This window comes from Chelonoidis abingdonii, chromosome 14 (genome assembly GCF_003597395.2).
Source record: "Chelonoidis abingdonii isolate Lonesome George chromosome 14, CheloAbing_2.0, whole genome shotgun sequence".
Taxonomy (NCBI): Eukaryota; Metazoa; Chordata; order Testudines; family Testudinidae; genus Chelonoidis; species Chelonoidis abingdonii.
This window is the reverse complement of record NC_133782.1, coordinates 3,014,730-3,033,357: the sequence shown is the minus strand read 5'-3', so window position 1 is coordinate 3,033,357 and position 18,628 is coordinate 3,014,730. Positions and strand designations below refer to the sequence as shown.

The 18,628-nt window shown below is 43.5% G+C and overlaps 1 protein-coding gene across 2 annotated transcripts in view; it reads left to right on the top strand.

Moving 5' to 3' along the window:
* The first annotated feature begins 2,106 nt into the window (after window positions 1-2,106).
* Window positions 2,107-18,628, top strand: part of CSNK2A1 (casein kinase 2 alpha 1) — a 34,772-nt gene continuing 18,250 nt past the window's right edge. Inside the window, exons 1-2 of one of the 2 annotated variants that reach the window (XM_032766416.2) lie at window positions 2,226-2,302; window positions 2,868-3,083. The gene's annotated coding sequence lies outside the window, so the exon portion shown is untranslated. Of the gene's footprint in view, window positions 2,303-2,867; window positions 3,084-18,628 lie in introns of both variants that reach the window. The other variant, XM_032766415.2, reaches the window with a different exon arrangement.

The window sequence follows — 18,628 nt, the reverse complement described above, 5'->3', positions numbered from 1 at the left end:
TCAATCCTGGCCAACAAAAGTTCTACTATTCCAGTCCTGCTCTCCTCACTCCTCTGCCAATCTACATCAAACAGGCCCACAGCACCTCTACTCTTCAAGTCTTCCCCCGTCCCCAGTCTGAGTCAATGTACCTTTATCTTGGCCTTCAGCCCTTCTGCAGTCCATAGTGGATCCCTGCTGAGCAGAAAATGCCAGCTCTATGACAGTTTTTGCAATGAGGAGAGAAGATTCAGGCCCTGATCCTGCAAACAAAAAAACATGTTTGACTTCAATGGGTCTGCTCACATCAGTAAATTATGCAAGGACTTGGGTATTTATAGGAATATTCACTTTAAATCTCAGTTCCCCCTTTGAGGTGAAAGGTAGGTATGTGCTGACTTTGCTGGGCCATGCATTTTCCCCAAATGTCTGGGAGTGTCCCCCTGCTGCAACAAAAGCATCTGCAGAGACCTGACAGCTCTCTGAACATCCATTCAGAGAAAAAATATTTGGGAAGAATGTACAGCTTGGATTAGTAACAGCTTCTGAACCATAGCTCAAACTTGCCACCTGGTGGCAGACTCCATGAACAGAATATTTTGCTCTCTCATGGCCATGGCCCCATGAGATGATGTCCTGTTTTAAAAAAAAACTTTTAAAGAACCATCTGTGCTTCCCACAGCCTATGGAATGCCCCACCCCATTTCTACACAGAGCCCTGTTCTCCCAACAAGGGCAGAGACTAAGGGAATGACTGGGCTGATCTCATGAGATTTAAAGGCTGTATCCTATTTTACAGTAGCAGACGCGTATTTGGGCAAGAGATGGACAATCATTTAAACAGATACCTAATTCCTTTCAAGGGTTTCATCAAGCAGTGTGGAATATACAAGTCTACCTCTGAGTCCTGGCTGCTGAGACTGTTAATAACACTGCGAATAGCCCTGGAAATCCAGGAAGAGTGACAAATTGGACAAAGCTTGTTTACAATTTACAAATAAGTACATAAAAATCTGAAACAATTGAAAAAAAGCCTTTAAAATAATGATCAATATCATGGTGGAACTTGGGTGGGAGTTAACTTCTGGCACTGGGACACTCTCCTCCTAGAGATCTAGCACCAAGCCATATTAGAAAGTTTAAATCCAAGTTGCTTTTTGAGTTTATCCGAATATGCATGTGTGTGGGGTGGGGTGGGGTGGGGATGGGGCAAATAAAATCAAAACATGGTGACTAACATCATTATGTTTTACACTTGCATTTTTTTACAGTTGAAACAGGACAAAAAACGCCTCCCCCCTCCATACACTTTGCAAAAGATGATACAAGAATGTACCAGGAAAGGCCTTGATCCTGCAAGGACTTATGCCGGGGCCTAAATTTATACACCTGCAGTTTTAGGAGCTTGATCACCGTGCATAAAATTAAGCACATGCATAAGTCTTTGCAGGACCGGAGCCAAAAGTAGTTTTGAAGAACAGAAAATTATAAACAGTATTGTCAACCAGAGAGTCACGTTTTATAGGGCAAGTTCTGTGTTTCTAGCTTGCTCACCGACACATCCTGACAGAACACTTGGGCTGCAGAAACGATCAGTGTGATATGATGTTTTTCATGACAACGCAACATTCCATTCAAATCCCATTTCAACACTGCACCACCTTGCTTCAGTACAGCATCTCCAACCTACAAAGCAGTTTCAAAGAAACATTGCATGTGACTCTGTAACTATTGCATGTGCCATCGGAACATTCTGAAGTGGCAATTATCACTTTGCGGTGGGCTTGACCTGACATCATCATGCTTTGTGGCGCTGACATCATATTCTGATATGACATCGTCAGACTGTTGTGTCGACATCATATTCTGGTCTGACGCCATCACTTTCTGACGCAGCGAGTTCATGTCTTGGAATGACATAATCGATGCTGACTGCTTTGCCGCCACTGCCCTGCCAGGATGCCCATGCAACATGCTGCCACTTCAGTCTCGTGACGCCAGAGTCTGGCTAAATAGAGAAGCTGAGCCCTAAGCTCCTGAGGGCGCCCGTGAAGGAAAGAGAACTACAATGCCCAGAAGGCAGTGCCGTAATGTCTCATACTGCGCATGCGTGGCTTCCTGGCGTGCGCTCGGCTGACCCCGTTGTCTCGCGTTCCCAGTTTCCGCTGCCGCCGCAGCACGTAGCGAGCTGGGGGAGAGGCCGGGTTTCCTATTCCGGCCAGCCTCGCTCTGGTCCCTGCGGCTGGCTGCCGAGCCTTGTGCCTCCGCCATATTGTCTGTGTGAGGCCGGTGGGGAGGGAGGCCAGAGCGGCGGTCGCTTCAGGTACCGGCGGGCCGGGCGGACCCGACCCCTCCTCCCGGGGCCCGGCGGGGCGGGGACCACCCCCGAGGCAGGGAGGGGACAGGGAATGGGGCCGCGGGGGGGGCCCTGAGCGGGGAGGGGGTCCCTGAGGGGAGGCTCATCCTCCTTCCCTCTGCAGAGGAGGGGCCTACCCCTGCCCGGCCCCGCTAGGGGGTAGGGATGGGGGGGCGGGGAGAGGGGCCCAGCCCCTTCCCATCTCTGCCCGATGGGTGGGGGCGGGCCGCTTCTTCGCTCTGTCGGGGGGGAGGAGTAGGGAGGCCTCGGTTCTCTGGGGGGTGGAAGTGGGTGGGGGTCTATATCTTCCTGGAGAAGAGCAGCCCCCCCCCCCCCCCCCCCCATCCCAGCTCTGTTGGCAAGGTATGTACCCCCGGGAGAGGTAGTGTCCTCCCCACGCCCCTTAACAGTGAGAGGATCTGTCTTGCTCCACCACGATGAGGGGCGGGAAGAGGAAGGGTCCGTCTCTGCCTAATGCTATCAGAGGAGTATATCCTCTCCCCATGTGAAATAGGCTGTTTTCTTCTTTTAGCGTCATTGGGAGTGCGCTCTTGCCCCTGAAGCTGTGGTTGGCCAGTCTCTTCACAGCTCTGTGGATGGCAGGGGTTTATGTCCTGAAGAAAGCTCTTATCACTGCTCTTCTCACCTCAGCTGAAAATTGGTTCAAAATACTTCTGTTGGAATAGCAAGTTATATCACTGTTGCTCAAGCATGTGATTTTTTTTTTTTTTTAAAGAGGACCAATTGGGTAAGAATGTTTAGGCCACATACATTTTTCTAGCCAGTGTTGGAAACAATGGGAGATTTATGCAAAGGCTGATGATGGAATATGCTCCTAAAATGTTAGCTAAACTTTTAAGGCCTGATCTTGTGTCAAGGTCCAGTAGTGCAGTCCTCTGTGCCCATGTGGAGTCCCATTGACTGCAGTGGACTCTACAGTGGTGCAGGGCTTTGCACTATTAGAACACGATGCAGGTTTGAGGAGCTCAAGAAAATTACTGTTGTAATCCACATCATTTAGTGCAGAGTAAGTGGTGGAGGGCACTGCTAGGACCACACTACCCTGTTCTCTTTTGTTATGCTCGTTTCACATGTAGTTACCAGATTTGTTCGCATAAATATGGTAACTGTGCAAATTTGGTTCACAACACAACCTAAATTATTTGGAAAAAGTGGCCCATAAAGTGTTATAATCAGCTTAAGAGTCAACACCCAATTGAGATGACTGGGGAATAGTTCACATCTCTCCTACAGTTGCTGTTTCAGGCTACTTGCAGACACCTGGAGACAACACATCAGCTTTGCAGGTGTTTATACTCAGGCCTGGTCTAGACTAAAAAATTATATTGACCCAGTTACATTGCTTAAGGGTGTGAAAAATCCACACTCCTGAGTGGCATAGTTAAGATGACCAAACCCTGGTGTACATAGTTCTAGGTGGATGGAAAAACTCTTCTGTCAGCCTAGCTCTCACCTCCCAGGGAGGTGGATTACTTGCGCCAGCAGGGGAACCCTTCCCTTTACCATAGGTAGTGTCTACACTGCAGCACTACAGTGGCCCAGCTGCAGCTGTGCTGCTATAGCATTTCAAGTGTAGACAAGCCCTCAGTTCATGTTTAGAAGACTGTCTTTGTAGACATAGGTGCTAGAAATATACTCTTCAAAAAAAAAAACCACTTGAAATATGCAGAATCAGATATTTATGGGGCCATGTAATACCTGAGGCAGGCAAAATTAGCCCATGGGTTGGGTGTTTGGCTCCATTGGCACAGACCATGGACATCTGTAATAGGTAAGTATCAAACATCTATCCAGTATATATATCCCTCTTCTGTTGAGACAGACACATCTGACAAAGAGGCAAACTTCATTTCATAGTTATCTTGGGGATAGATGGATCTGTGAGGTGGGTGGGTTTACATCTCCCTGTGGTGATGGAGGTCCTACCTGTTCCTTGAACAGTTAGGTGTCAACCTCTTCTCACACCTGTAGCAGAGAGGGGTGTATTGCCTAAGAGGTGAGGGTGGACTTCTTCCCAGCTCTGAGGTGGGGGTGTGGCCCTTTGAGGGGTGGAGGTCAGGGGATCTGTTCCCTTGCAGCTTAGAGGTGGGTAGATAAGTAGGGGTAGATACAAGTTTTGATATTTTCTACACATTAGTGGAAACTACATCCTCCAAAATCTTGGCATGCGGAGGTGCAAATCTCTTGGGGTGCTGATAGTATAAACTTCTTCTGACTGTATTTTTCTAAGTAGGATGTGTCCTCTGAAGAGGAATCACTTTCTTTCAAGTATAATCCCATAATGGAGTGGGTGGTTTGTTCTGGGAAGGTATTAATCCTAAAAATGATTTGAGGGAGGTTATAAAGAGAATTCCAAAACAAGGAGGTGAATCTGCAGTGGGGTTGGGAATGTGTCCTGGCAATGGTTGTGGTAAAAAGAGAAGGGAATTTGACATCAGTGGAGAACCAGGTGATCTAGTACGGCCAGGATTAGATGTAGTAAACTGAAGGAAACTAGGTCCTGGATGGAGAAAGGGTAGTGAAATTGCTGATATGGAGGGGAAGTATTTCATGGAGAAAACAGGAAAATACATTTTGGTTGGGGTGAAACATAAGTTAAGGTTATATAATAAAAATGAGGGGAGGAGTAGATCCTGGGGGAATATGGATGTGTGGAAAAGGGATTAGACCATCTGCAGTTGTGTGATCAAAGTGGGGACTTTAGATTGTAGGATGGGGCTGGGGCAATGGAGATGAGGGCTATAGTGACGGGGAAGGGTTGCCACTTCATAATCAGGAGGTGTGTGAATTGAGAATGAAGATGAACTCTTGGGGCTGGGGTGCAGGCAAAAATTGTAGTAAAAGTACTTTCTCAGGGTAGAAGAAGAAATTGCTTTGAGTGTTAAGGATGTGATAGAGGGGGTGCACTGAGTGGAGTAGTGTGTTAACCAAATGAGGATGTGAAAGGAGTAAGAGTAGGTGACAGAGTGGAGGTGTGATTAGTTTCCATGTTTCATGTTATCTCTAGGGAGGCATGGGAATCTTTCTGGATTATCAGATGTGTCATTCTTTTTATCCAATGATAGTGAATTGCTTATGTTAACTTGTCCCGCTTATGGGGCTCTTGTGGTGGGGCTGAGCTCTTTATAGTGAGAAGTAACTCCTAGATTTTTAAGTCCAGAAAGGACCATTATGATGATCTAGTCTCATCACAATGATCATCTAGTTTTGATTACAAGGAAACTGCCTCCTATGAACTCCCTTGGTGCCAAATGCACCATACATAATTGCCAAAACCTGAGTCGCCTTCCTTGATGACTTCTACAGTGTAGTTATGAGTGGTTGGTACAAAATTCTTTAGCTTATATTGACAACTAATAGTGAGGATACTGTAGAACACATTGAGCTTAATATTAAAAACAGGAGCCACTGTACTGATTTTAACTTTCATTCAACAAAAACCTTATTCGCCAAAATTTCCTTTCTTTGTTTTAATCTACCACAAGAGTGCCACAGATTTTAGAGTGGTAGTAGCCATCTTGGTCCCAGGATGTGAGAGAAACAAGGTGGGTGAGGTAATATCTTCTGTGGCTGAAAGAAACAAGCTTTTTAGCTTACACAGAGCTCTTCTTTAGTCCTGAAAAAGATCACTGTATGAGCGCAAAAGCCTGTCTTTCAACCACAGAAGTTGGTCCAATAAAACATACTACCTAACCCACCGTGTTTCTCTCAGATTTTAGGTTCAGTTTGCTGCAGAGTATGAGAACCTTGACAAAAGGGAGTTCAACTTCCACTTTAGTGAGATGCCTGGGTGTTCAGAACAAGTTGACTTATGAGGTTGGTCACTGCTAACAGCAGTGCGATCTCCACTATAGTCTACTTTTTTAGGGCATTTAGGTATGTCCCTCTTGACAGAGGCATATACATTTTTTGGTACTATTTTCAGAATAAATGAACCTGAGGCAGTTGGATTCACTTAGTTAGTAGGTATGAAGAATGTTGCCAAGATGGAGGACAGATTCTCCTTAGAACAGCAATTGACAGTTGTGATTTTTATTTTTGTTTTAATATTTTATATGCTAAGGATGGACTTCAGCATTCATATCCCTACCGAGTTGTAATGACTGTTGAATACTGCTAGTCTTGTGGATTTAGTTGTCTTCAAAAGTGCTGGTATGAAATGCAGAATTATCATGTGATGCATTCCTCAGTGGATATAATTCAATTGCCCACTCTGTCTGAGAGCTGCCCTGTCTAACAATAATTTTTATACAGGGCAGCCTTTTCTTATACTGTATTAGTAACACAATAGCTAGCATTTAACAAACTCTGATTTATGTGGACCACGACTGTTTTTCTCCCCTTATAGTATTTATATATAAACTTCTCTGAAGTTCAAGTATCAGGTTTGTATGGGTGAAAATATTTTTATGTATTGCATCTCCTGCTTTAGGATTTGGGAGTGGCACAAACTTTTCCTGCCTTAGTTTCTTTCCTGATGCTGCCTGAATGTTGTTGAAATGACTTGCAGTCACTTGTCTTGCCATCCAGTTCTGTCAATTTCTGATGGTTACCACAAATTTTCTGTTGAACAAAGTTTACAAGTATTACCTACTTGACAGGAACAGACAGCCATGAGGATTTCCTGAGGAGAAAATTCCAGATAGTGAGATGTTTTTCCTTTTGGTGGTGGTGGTATTTTCCAACTCTGCCAATACATGGGCTAGTTAAAAACTTTAAAAACAAACCAAAAAAAAAAAATTGTTAAAATAGCTGTGGCTTTGCTTTGTGAACTCCAGAGAAAGCCTGTGCTTTAATGAGAATACTTGGGGTTGGACTTTTAGTTGTGATATAGATGCCTCTGCAGAACTTGGGAACCTGAGATAATTCAGTAGACTTAATCTAGAACAGGTCTTAGAGTTTTTGGGTCTATGAAACAAATCCAGACAGTTTTCCTTCCTCTAATCCAGTGAGACTCAGATGGAGGCTCAGGAGCCACAAGCAGTTCTTTAATGTCTTCTGTGGCTCTTTGCAGCACTTGATAGTAAAACACAGTGCGATTTAATTATTAACCAATCAAGATGCTTTTATAATGTTAACCAATTGTAGAATACTTGGTCATTTTGCTGTGAGAATTATATAAATAAAATGGTAAATGAACAATTCACACTATGATTCTTCTTGGTAATGTTGATTGCTAATTTGGTTCCTGAATCACTGAGGTTTGAGTATCACTGCTCTAATGTAACTGACTTCTGTGAGCACACTGCAATGCACAGAACTAGCCTTAATATTTAAGAGAGGATCAGGTGAGACTTTTTTTGGGGTGTGGGAGGGAGAGCATCCCAAGTCAACAGCCTGCATAAAGTGTTTGTCGGGCATGGAGTGGGAGAGTGTGGAAGGAAACCTCCTGGCTACTAGCAGCCTCCTGTTGCAGGCCTAGTTCCCAGCTGTTTGGGCCAGGTTGCATATGTCACTGCCAATACTTACACAAGTTTTGCATGCGATAGTTGCCCAGATAAATTGGGGACCATTGGAGGGATCTGTGTGTAGCCCTTATAAAGTTGTCTGTAAACATCAGCAGATTAATTGCCTCAGTGAGCACCCCTGTCAGGTGTGGTACTTTCTCCATTTTACAGATGGCAGAACAAAAGCAGAAAACTTAGACTGTTGAGGAAGCTAGCGTCAAGTATGAGATTACAGCGCAGGTGTTCCTGGTTCTCAGTCCTGTGCATTGTCCACTAAACTGTGCTGCTCCATTTTAATGGGATGACTCTCTTTTATGTCCAGATACAGCTTTGACTGTTCAGCAGAAGAGCCATTGACCTGTTAGGGTGTTCGTGGTATCTTTAGTGCCTTCAGTGTCAGTTTAGAGAGTGTGCTAATGCTGGAATTACTCTGGGAGACTTACTACCAATTTCTGAACTAAACTTTCCTGTCATTTCCAGTTATAAAGGCTTGGTCACATTTTCTTTTAAGTTGCAAACTCTTCTCTTGTTGCCTGAGTTGACAGAGAGAGTTTCAGGCTTTATAAAATCTGACTCCTCATTTCTCCACAGCTGAGCATCACAAACCATTTAAAAGGAAACTGGAAGGATAGCTTTGGCTCAAAATGTAGCTCAGGAGGCAACAGTGGTGGAAGAACAAAACCGGGGTAGCAAAACTTACTAACCTTCCGAGCTGCATATGACACTCTTCAGAAGTTCAAGAACCGGGGCACGCCTGCTCCTGCTGAAGCCCTGACCCCCACCAGGCGCACTCTGCAGGGCTGAAGCCCCGTGACCTCCCTCCCTGCTGGGCAGAAGCCCGTACCCCACTACAAGGCACAGGTCCAGAGGTCCCCCCACAAGTCTGGTAGGTGGAGAATGGGAGGGAGGCGTGGGGGGCTCCACAAGCCACACTTTAACTGTAAAAGAGCCCTATGCAGCTCGTGAGCCACGGTTTGGCCACCTCGGACTAAACGTAAACATCTTGTCTATCGGGGTTGGGTTTTTAATCTCTGAATTTCAATAGAATGTTTTGTTTGGATTTTAAAAACTGATTTTATTTTTAAATTGACATCCCTTTAATGGGCAAATGGATTCCTGGAAAAAAAGATGCAAAACACCAGTCCTGGTAAATCCAAGCCATTTCCATTTCTAGTTGGATTATGAAAAATTCAGATTGCTGGAGTTCCCATATCCTGTAGATATGCAAACCAAGTCCCTATTGCCAAAGTGAATTTGTTTGTAATGTATACCACAGCATTCACTAATTCTTCTGTTTTAGGGTTAAGAATGGGATTTTTGAGTACCGAGTGCAGGAAAGACTGCCTTCTTTTTGACCAGATAGGCTTCCCTGAAGTCATCTACAGTGTGTCTAGCTATTTTATTTAGAGTAACATGCACTTTGCGCTAAGCCCTTTCCAGACACAAGGACAGTCCCTATTCCAGGGAGCCCACAGTTGAGGTTAGCCAGACAAAGAGGCAGAGGTTAGAGGAAAGGGAATAACAACAGGCAGTTTGTATGTAAGTCAACTGCTTTTAGGATGTTTCCAGTAACTACACTGGACATCTTTAAACATTGGTTATTTCAGAGATGGACCTAAACCTTAATTCTGAAAGAGAGTATTCCCCCCCCCCGTGGTGTGGTAGACAAATAGATGCAGGTTTGGAAAGGATTCTTGCTCCTTAGGCCACCTGAGGGAGGAGGGTGATTCATCATCATTTTGCACCTCTCTGATACCTGGTAAAAAGTGGTATTTCAGAATGAGCAGGCTGTTTTCTTTCCTAGCTGCATGAACACTGCTACAATTACAGCTGTTAACGAGCTTATGTAGGGAAAGTAGGAGTGAGTGGAAAGCCTTTGGACCCATCTGAGTAATCAGCCTTTGCTCTAGTTCTTTTCTTAGAGAAACCTGTTTGGTATATGCACTTTCTAGGGATAATGAAGTGAGGGGAAGATTTCCCTGGATCTCTGGGGGCAACAGGCAGCCACAAGAAATAATTTTTTAAAAACTGGATAATCTCGTCAGTGCTCATCGTGTTCCTCTAGAGACATTTTCTGCCAGCTTAGTCTGGCTCTTATAACTGGGTCATCTTCTGTAATGGTCATATGACATACTATTGAAAAGAGTTCAGCAGTGCTCTGTCGAGATAAACTCGTAGCTTTCTGGTAATATTCTGCTGCTGGTGGAAGTAGTGAAGCCGTGCTTCTACTACCCACTCTATGGATTGTTACTGTTTAGTGATGTTTGTGTCCAGGGATATCTTATTTATACACTTAGAAAGGTCAGGAGTTAGCTGTTGCAACATTCCTCAGGCCACCAGTCTTCTGGGAAGTTCTTGGCTTCCAGTTCACTTAGTGTCAATGTAAGCACTCAGACTCAGTGTGACACTTGTTTTAGGTGTAGGGCCCTGAAGAATCTTATGCTTGGAATTTTCTGCAAGGAGAGCTTGGTGCTAGAAGAACTTCCACTGAAAAGGAAATGCATTCCCATAATTTAGCTACGCTCTCAATAAAATATACAAAGTGCCTTTTCAAAACAGTCTCCAGAACTGTGAAGGGTGCTGGTATCTCATAGGCAGCTATATTTTGCTGACATTTTGTATAGAATTCTTCTACTGAAGTAAATTGACACACAGGAATTGACACACATCTTATTAATTAATATTACTTTTTTGTTGTGTTAATGTATACCACCCTTTAGAAAACACTTCTCTGATATGAGCGGCTTACTATTGAAATTAATGAGAGCAGATTTTAAAAGCTATCAGTCTGTCTTTTTTAAAAAAAAAAAAAAATATATGGCTAATTTAACTTTGGCTTAAACTAAGCAAAATTTTTTTTAAAATAGAATGTTAAGCATCTCAGTCTCAGCTTTCTCATCATTCTAGAGGTGAGCTCCATTTCTTGTGTCCTAACCTACAGAGTCAAGCTCTTGAGATGGCATACTGTTTGCATCTTGTTACTGACTTGAACGTTAGAGAATTGATTTAATCCTTTAATAGGTATAGAAAAGAGGATTGTAATGTGCATGGTGCCTAGCACAATTGCTTCTGATCTTTGATCGGTGCCTTTAGCTGCTACTCTAATACAATTAATAATCAATTATACACTTCATATTTAATTTAACTGTGGTCTCATGCTTTTACTCTGTATAGGATAAATTAAGTTCTGTGGGGTACTTCCAGTAAGGATGTTATATGAAATAGTGATAAGTCCATTCTCAATTTGGTTAGTTTTGTTAGGAAAACTTCAAATGGTCTCTAAGAGTTTGTCTGCATGGGGAAATTGACCAGCATAGTTATAGCGCAGGGGCTGTCAAACTTCATTGCAGTGGTTTTGAGCTTTGGCCTGCTAAACCCAGGGTTGTGAGTTTAATCCTTGAGGGGGGCATTTAGGGATCTGTCTGGGGATTGGTCTTGCTTTGAGCAGGGGGTTGGACTAGATGAACTCCTGAGGAACTTCCAATCCTGATATTCTATGATCTCCTTGCGATAAGAATTACTACACGACCCCAGGAGGGGGGACCAAAACCTAAGCCCGCCCAAGCCCCGCTGCCCTAGGTAAGGGGCCAAAGCTGAAACCCAAGGGCTTCAGCCTCAGGCTGGAGGCCTGTAACCTGAGCTCCACCACCCAGGGCTAAAGCCCTTGGGCTCGGGCTTTGGCTCTGGGTGCCAGCAAGTCTAACACGAGCCTTGGCGACCCCATTAAAACGGGGTCATGACCCACAGTTTGAGACCACTGCTGTAGCAGTTTCCACTATAGTGTTCACACCTGGGAATTACAGCTATTGCAGAATCTTTCTGAATTATGCTGCTATAGCAATGCTGGTCAGTTTCCCCATGTAGACAAATCCGTAGTATTGAACAATCGTTAATCTTTCTAAAGCCCGACTCTTCCTCCTTCACCCCTCTTTTAACCACAGTTTGTCTGAACTCCAATACAGCATTGCCTAGAAACCCAAAACTGTGATTCTCACTTAAACCATGTTTGTGGTAGAGGTGGGCCTTCTCCAAATCTTTAGAAATCAATGTTACATCCACCACTTATGAAGAGGTGCTGAGATTTCCTCAGAGTTGTAGTGCATTACTACGGGCCTCAAGTACTTGATGCTTTGCTTTGGTGACACTTGGCTTCCTTGCTTTGCAGTGCTTAGTGCCCCAAGATGTGTTTTGTGTCTGTGGGCAGGATGACAATTTTGTATTTTGTTTTAAGTATCAGAGGGGTAGCCGTGTTAGTCTGGATCTGTAAAAAGCAACAAGGTTGATAGATTTCCATTCCATATGGCTAGAGTCCTGTGGCACCTTATAGACTAACAGATGTATTGGAGCATAAACTTTTGTGGGTGAATACCCACTTGTCAGATGCATGTTGTTTGTTTTGTTTTAGTATCTGGTGAAGATAGTAATGTGAACTGTAGATTAGAGTAATCCAGCTGCTGGTACTTGGTTCCATGTGTCTGTCTTTTCGGTATTACATGCGTTTCTGCTGAAGATTAGGGAGTTCAAATACCTGTCGCAACCAGGAGCAGTGACCATTGTTGCTTTTAGGCCCTGTTCATGCTACATCTTGTGTTGAATCAGTTAACTGTCATGGTTGGCTCTGGCACGTGATTGACTTCCTGTAACCAGTTCAGCGCACATTGTATTTTGAAATGTGGACATGACCCAGTCTTCCTCCCCCTTATCCCCAACACATTGATGTGACTAGTTTGGTGGTTCGTTCTTTCTCCTAGCTCTGTGTGCAGTAGGACGTACTGGACATGGAACAATGCACTCCCCTTGGTACCACACTGCATTTCCTCCATGTACTCTAGTCTCTGAGATTCACTATATGGTAGCTAAATTTTCCCTAAATGAACAGTATTGTCAGGCAGTTTGGTATGTGCAGCTGCACAAACAAGATTGTTAAGGCTAGAAAGTTGCTGTGTGGAAACAAACTTTACTTTATTGCTTGTGACCACTTTGATAATGCCTTTTAATCTGTTACACAATCACAGGTCAGAAATGGTGTGGACAGGGGCCTCTGTTCTGTCTTGTGCTTTTTCCCATCATTTTTTTTGACATACTGAATGTTTAGTTCATTTTTGTTGGCTTCATTGCTGTTTGGTTTGAAGGGAGGTGTGTCCACCCAGATTTGAGAGCATAAATGATGGCAGGAGGAAGTAGAGATGATAGCATTCATGCAGAAATAAACAAGTCACATGCTACATATAGGCTCTATCCACACTACAAGTGTAACTGTGGTTTTGTAACCAGGTCATTACACTCATTTGACCTAGGTACAACTCAGCTGTTTGAATTATCCATAGTGCAACTTTTCTTCCTCACAGCTATGGACTGAACTGTATTTTGCATGTTTCCACCTACCAGACTGCCTAATCATGTTGGTATCAGTACATTTTGGCCAGGAACTTAAACCATCTTATTTTGCCTCTTGAGATTAACCCTCCCCAAGCCACCCACAACACATTTCTTATCAAAAGGGATGAGAGACTTGACAGTGCTGGTCACTTTTGGTTTTAAAGGAAATGGAAGATGATATGCAAGTAATGTTACATTTAAAATAAAAAATGACCACTACTGTCAAATTCTCTCATTCTTCCTCGTATAGAACTGTGGAGGTAAATACATATTTATCCTTCCAGTCCCAGAAGTTTGTGTGGAATTGTTGGGGAATCTCCAGTGAGTGGTGGATGATGGTTTTCTGAGGTGCCTTTTTAGAGGAGTTCTTCATATTGTACATCCTGTGTCAGGCTATTATTACATGACTTAGGAAGCCATCTACTGTGAAATTTGTCCTGTCTTTGACTAGTAAGACTCACTTTTTTTTCAACAAAATGATGAAATTGTTCTTCTAGAAGAAGCTAGACCAGATGGAGCACTCTAAAATTCTTATTGATATTTAAATCCCTGTACGAGTTCAAACTAAAACAGCCAAGTCAGTTTAGACTAGATTAGAATCAGCTAGTTCTCCAAAGAGTATTACTAGAAAACTCTCCTTTGCTATTATGCCTACAAAACTTGACAATGACTAGATTGCTGGTGTGTAGAGACCACTGCATATCATGCTGACTGATATTTTCTCATTTTTTCCTTCTCGCCTCCCCATCCCCCAAATCTTTGTTTCCATCTGTCTTGTCTTATACTTGGATTGTAAATTCTTTGGGGGAGACTCTCTTTTTGTTCTGTTTGTACAATGCTGAGCACAATGGGGTCCAGGTCAGTGGCTGGGCTCCTAGGCAGTACGATAATATAAATAATCTCAAATTAGAAAATTAACCAGCTGAAACATTGCTAATTAGTCTTGCATCTCTGTACATCCAACCAGCTAGATTTCTAACTTTAGCTATTTAGTTGCATGAATTGAAAGTCACTGTCCCTCTGCTGGGAGGGAGCAGGGCAAGGGAATGAATAAAAACGAAAGTTTTGACTTGAAACGTACGATCTTAATAGATTGCAGTATACTAAGTGCATTTTAGTAAAGGTCTGGATTCTTGCGGTGTATAATTACACTTCAGGGGCTTTTCCATCTATCTGCACTCCTAATTTCTAGTTGTGCAGGTCATGCAGAGCCACACTCATGGCCTTAGGCCTTAGATGACTGCTGGGTAGTTTTCTACAGTAATATTAGTTTGTTGCAAGGGCATAATACTCTTTCCTGCTAGAGATTTTCAGTTGGTGCTCCAGGCCCACTCAGCTGAGCTGCTCTGAAATGCACCAGTAAATGTGTCTTTATTCTACATTTTATTGGAGGCTTCAATCATATCTGTGATTCAGTGCGATGAGGATGCACACCTTTGTAACCTTGAGGCTGCATTATCACAATGACTTCTACTTGGAGTTACACTTAAAAAGCACCTGCATGTTGCAGTTACAGCAAAATGCTGCAGCCCATGATATGAGTAGGGTTCTACCAAACTCATGGTCCATTTTGGTCAATTTCATGGTCATAGGATTTTAAAAATCATAAATTTCATGATTTCAGCTATTTAAATCTGAAAATTCACGGTGTTGTAATTATAGGGATCTTGACCCAAAAACGAGTGTGGTGTGGGGGCGGGGGGGCGGGTCGCAAGATTATTGTAGGGGTGGGTTGCAGTATTGCTACCCTTACTTCTGCACTGCTGCTGGCAGTAGCGCTGCCTTCAGAGCTGGACAGCTAGAGATGGGTGGCTGCTGGCCAGGATCCCAGCCTGAAGGCAAAGCCGCCGTCAGTAGCAATGCAGAAGTAAGGATGGCATGGTATGGTATTGCCACCCTTACCTCTGCGTTGGCAATACCGCAACCCCCCTAAAATAACCTTGCAACTCCCCCTGCAACTCCCATTTGGGTCAGAACCCCCAATTTGTAGGGTAAAAGCACACAAACAACCAGATTTCACAGTCCGTGATGTGTTTTTTATGGCGGTGAATTTGGTAAGGAGCCCTATGTATGAGCCACTACGAGCACCTAACCAGTGCAGAGAACAGATTCTACTTGCTTGTTTCTGGGTATAGCTCAGGATGTTAGTTACATTGTACAAAGTCCAAAAGAGTCACCTGAGAAATTACCTTTCCCTTTGTCCTTACATAGTAAATTGCTTTCTGCAGTTGGCTTGCCATCTATTAAGGGCAGGGGATGGAATGCTCTCTGTGGCGGGTCTATACCTCTGGGACTTGTCTCTCTGGTTGTGTGTCCCAACCTAAATTTAGCATGCGTCAGGGTGCTGTGCAAGGCTTGTTGATAAAGCCATAGAAATGTAGAGCTGGAAGGGATCTCAAGAGGTTATGTAGTCCAGCCTCCTGTGCTGAGGCAGGACCAAGTATACCTAGACCATCCCTGACAGGAGTTTGTCTAACCTGTTCTTATAAACCTTCAGTGATGATAGGGCTTCCACAACCTTCCTTTGTAACCTGTTCTAGTGCATAACTATCCTTATAGTTTAACAGTTTTCCCTAATAGCTAACCTAAATCTCCCTAACTGCAGATTGAGCTGATTACTACTTGTCCTACCTTCAGTGGACATGGAGTACAGTTGATCACGGTCCTATTTATAATAGCCCTTAACATATTTGAAAACTCTCATCAAAGCTCCCCTCAGCCTTCTTTTCTCAAGGCTAAACATGCCTAGTTTTTTACTCTTTCTTTGTAGGTCAGGTTTTCTAAACCTTCTGTAATTTTTGTTGCTCTTCTCTGGACTTTTTCCAATTTGTCAACTCTTTTCCTAAAGTGAGACACCCAGAACTGGACTGTTCTCCAACTGGGGCCTTTCCAGGGCTGAGTAGAGTGGGACAGTGACCTCCGGTATCTAACGTATGACATTCCTGTTAATACATTCCAGAATATTAGCCTTTTTCACAGCTGCATCATACGATTGGCTCATATTCAATTTGTGATCCACTACAACCCCCCGTCCTCTTCAGCAGTACTACCACCTAGCCAGTTATTCCATCCTTTGTAGTTATGCATTTGATTCTTCCTTCCTAAGTGTAGTATTTTGCATTTCTCTATTGAATTTCACCTTGTTGATTTCAGGCAAGTTCTCCAATTTGTCAAGGTTGTCTTGAATTCTAATCTTGTCCTACAAAATGATAGCAACTCCTCCCCTCTTGGTTATGCATGTATTTTATAAGGATATGTCCATTCCATTATCTGAGTTATTTGTAAAAATATTGACTAGTACTGACCCTTGTGGGCCTCCATTAGATACAGCCTCTCAGTTTGACAGCAAACGATTGATAACTACTTTTTAAATATGGTCTTTCAACCAGTTTTGCACCCAACTTATAGTAACTTCATGTAGAGTATATTTCCTAGGTTGTTTGAGACTGTCACGTGGGACTGTGTCAAAAGCCTTACTAAAATAAAGATGTCACATCTACTGCTCTTTCCCATCCACTAGGCCAGTGGTTCCCAATCTGTGGGGCTTGTCCCCTAGGGGGGTGCTGAAGAACATTCAGGGGGACACAGCAGGGAACTGGGCCAACCCCCATGGTGGATGGGGAGGAAGCACCATGCTGCTCAGCTCCTGGGCTCCTACGCCCAGGGCTCCACTACCAGCCCCACACCTCCGGCTCTGACCCTATGCTTGTCCCTTTGCCCCAAGGAGGGGTGGAGGAGACACTGCACTAGGCCAGTAACCCAGTCAAAGAAGGAAATTAGGTTGGTTTGGCATGATTTGTTCTTGATAAATCCGTGTTGGCTATTTCTTCCCACCCTGTTATCCTGTAGGTGTTTACAAATTGATCATTTAATAATTTGTTCCAGTGTCTTTTCAGGTATCAAAGTTTGGCTGGCAGACCTGTAATTTCCCAGGTATTCTTTGTTCCCTTTTTATTGGTCGCTGATTGACCAGTGGAGCTATTACTTCAGTAGACACTTAGACTACAAAATATTAATAGAGGCCTGTGGTTTTTGTAAGGGGCAAGGTGTAAGCTGCAGCACATACATGGTTGAATTGTTTAGATTGTGCCCACTCTGATCTAGGTGCCTTCCGCACAAAGGAAGAGACAAATCTCTACCTCTGACTGTACAATTTAAATAGTACACTTCTAAGGGTTTGTGGGGGGGGGGGAGTGGTTTGTGGACCATTCTGAAATACAGCTGTCTTCTTTTCCAAAACTGTTTTCTGAAGCTAGCAAAGATTTTTATGTGGGACCATTTAAACCGATGTTTCTCAAATTTCTGTATTGGTGACCACTTTCACATAGCAAGCCTCTTAGTGCAAGGGTTTCAGGGTGGAGGCTGACAGCTCGCGACCCCCATATAATAACCTCGTGTCCCCCCCTGCGCCCCCGATTTAAGTAAGTGTGCTGCCTCACCCCTTGAGTTGAAGGGGTGAGGATATGCAAGGATACAGGAATTATCTCCCTCTTTAGGAGGGAAGAAATGTAGGATTGCAAACCCCAGGATTCACTTAATATGATTCTGAAGGGTGAGTATCTGTAATGCACACCTGTGATGCATATAAATACTAGTCACTTCTATAGAGCCTTCCATCTGAGAAGCTGTAGGTGCTTTGTGGTCTCTAAATTTGCTCATAACCTTGTGAGAGCTGCTATTAATTTATGGATACTGCTATAAGATCATGAGCATTGGTATCTGTTCTAGGAATAATCATGACTCTAGTCTCTTTAGGTTTGTACCATGCCCAGTACCATAGGATCTGTGCGCCTTCCAAAAGTGCATTCAGCAATGTGACTAGTGTCTCTCCTGCATGACTTTCTCCCTTCCTCCTACCAAGGAGATCTTGTGTGGGATTTTTTTTAATGGATTATATGTACACTTTGCTGTGTTTGTATTACCAAAGGCAAGGTCAAAGCATGCCTTGCATTTGGGGCAAAAGGTGGTGAGGTTTGTGGTGGGTTAGGTGGTACTGAGGTTCATTCCACCATACTGGACCAGCTCCTGAGAGAGCTATCTTCTGCACAAATGAGCTTTACCCTTACAATGGACAATTCCATTTTGCCTGAGGATCAGAGTAATCAGTCACGATCTTCAGCCCAGTTTTAGGTGATATTTTAAGTTTTCTGGGCTGAGACCATTTCATGAGCATTTAACAACAGTAGGTGGCCCTTGTGGAGGAGTAGACTAGTTATGCTGTGTGTTCAGGTCTAGATTTCAGAATGGATGGCAGTTACCCATAACATTTAAATATTAAAATTTTTCCTTGGAATTGAAGTTAGTCTGTGACTCATTCTGACTGATTATTACAGTGGCATTAGTTGACATTAAAGCAAGGGCAAAGCTTAACTGAACACTCAGTGAGAGTCACACTAAAAACGAGAACATGAGAAACTGTTTGCAATATTCCTAACAAGCAAGATGC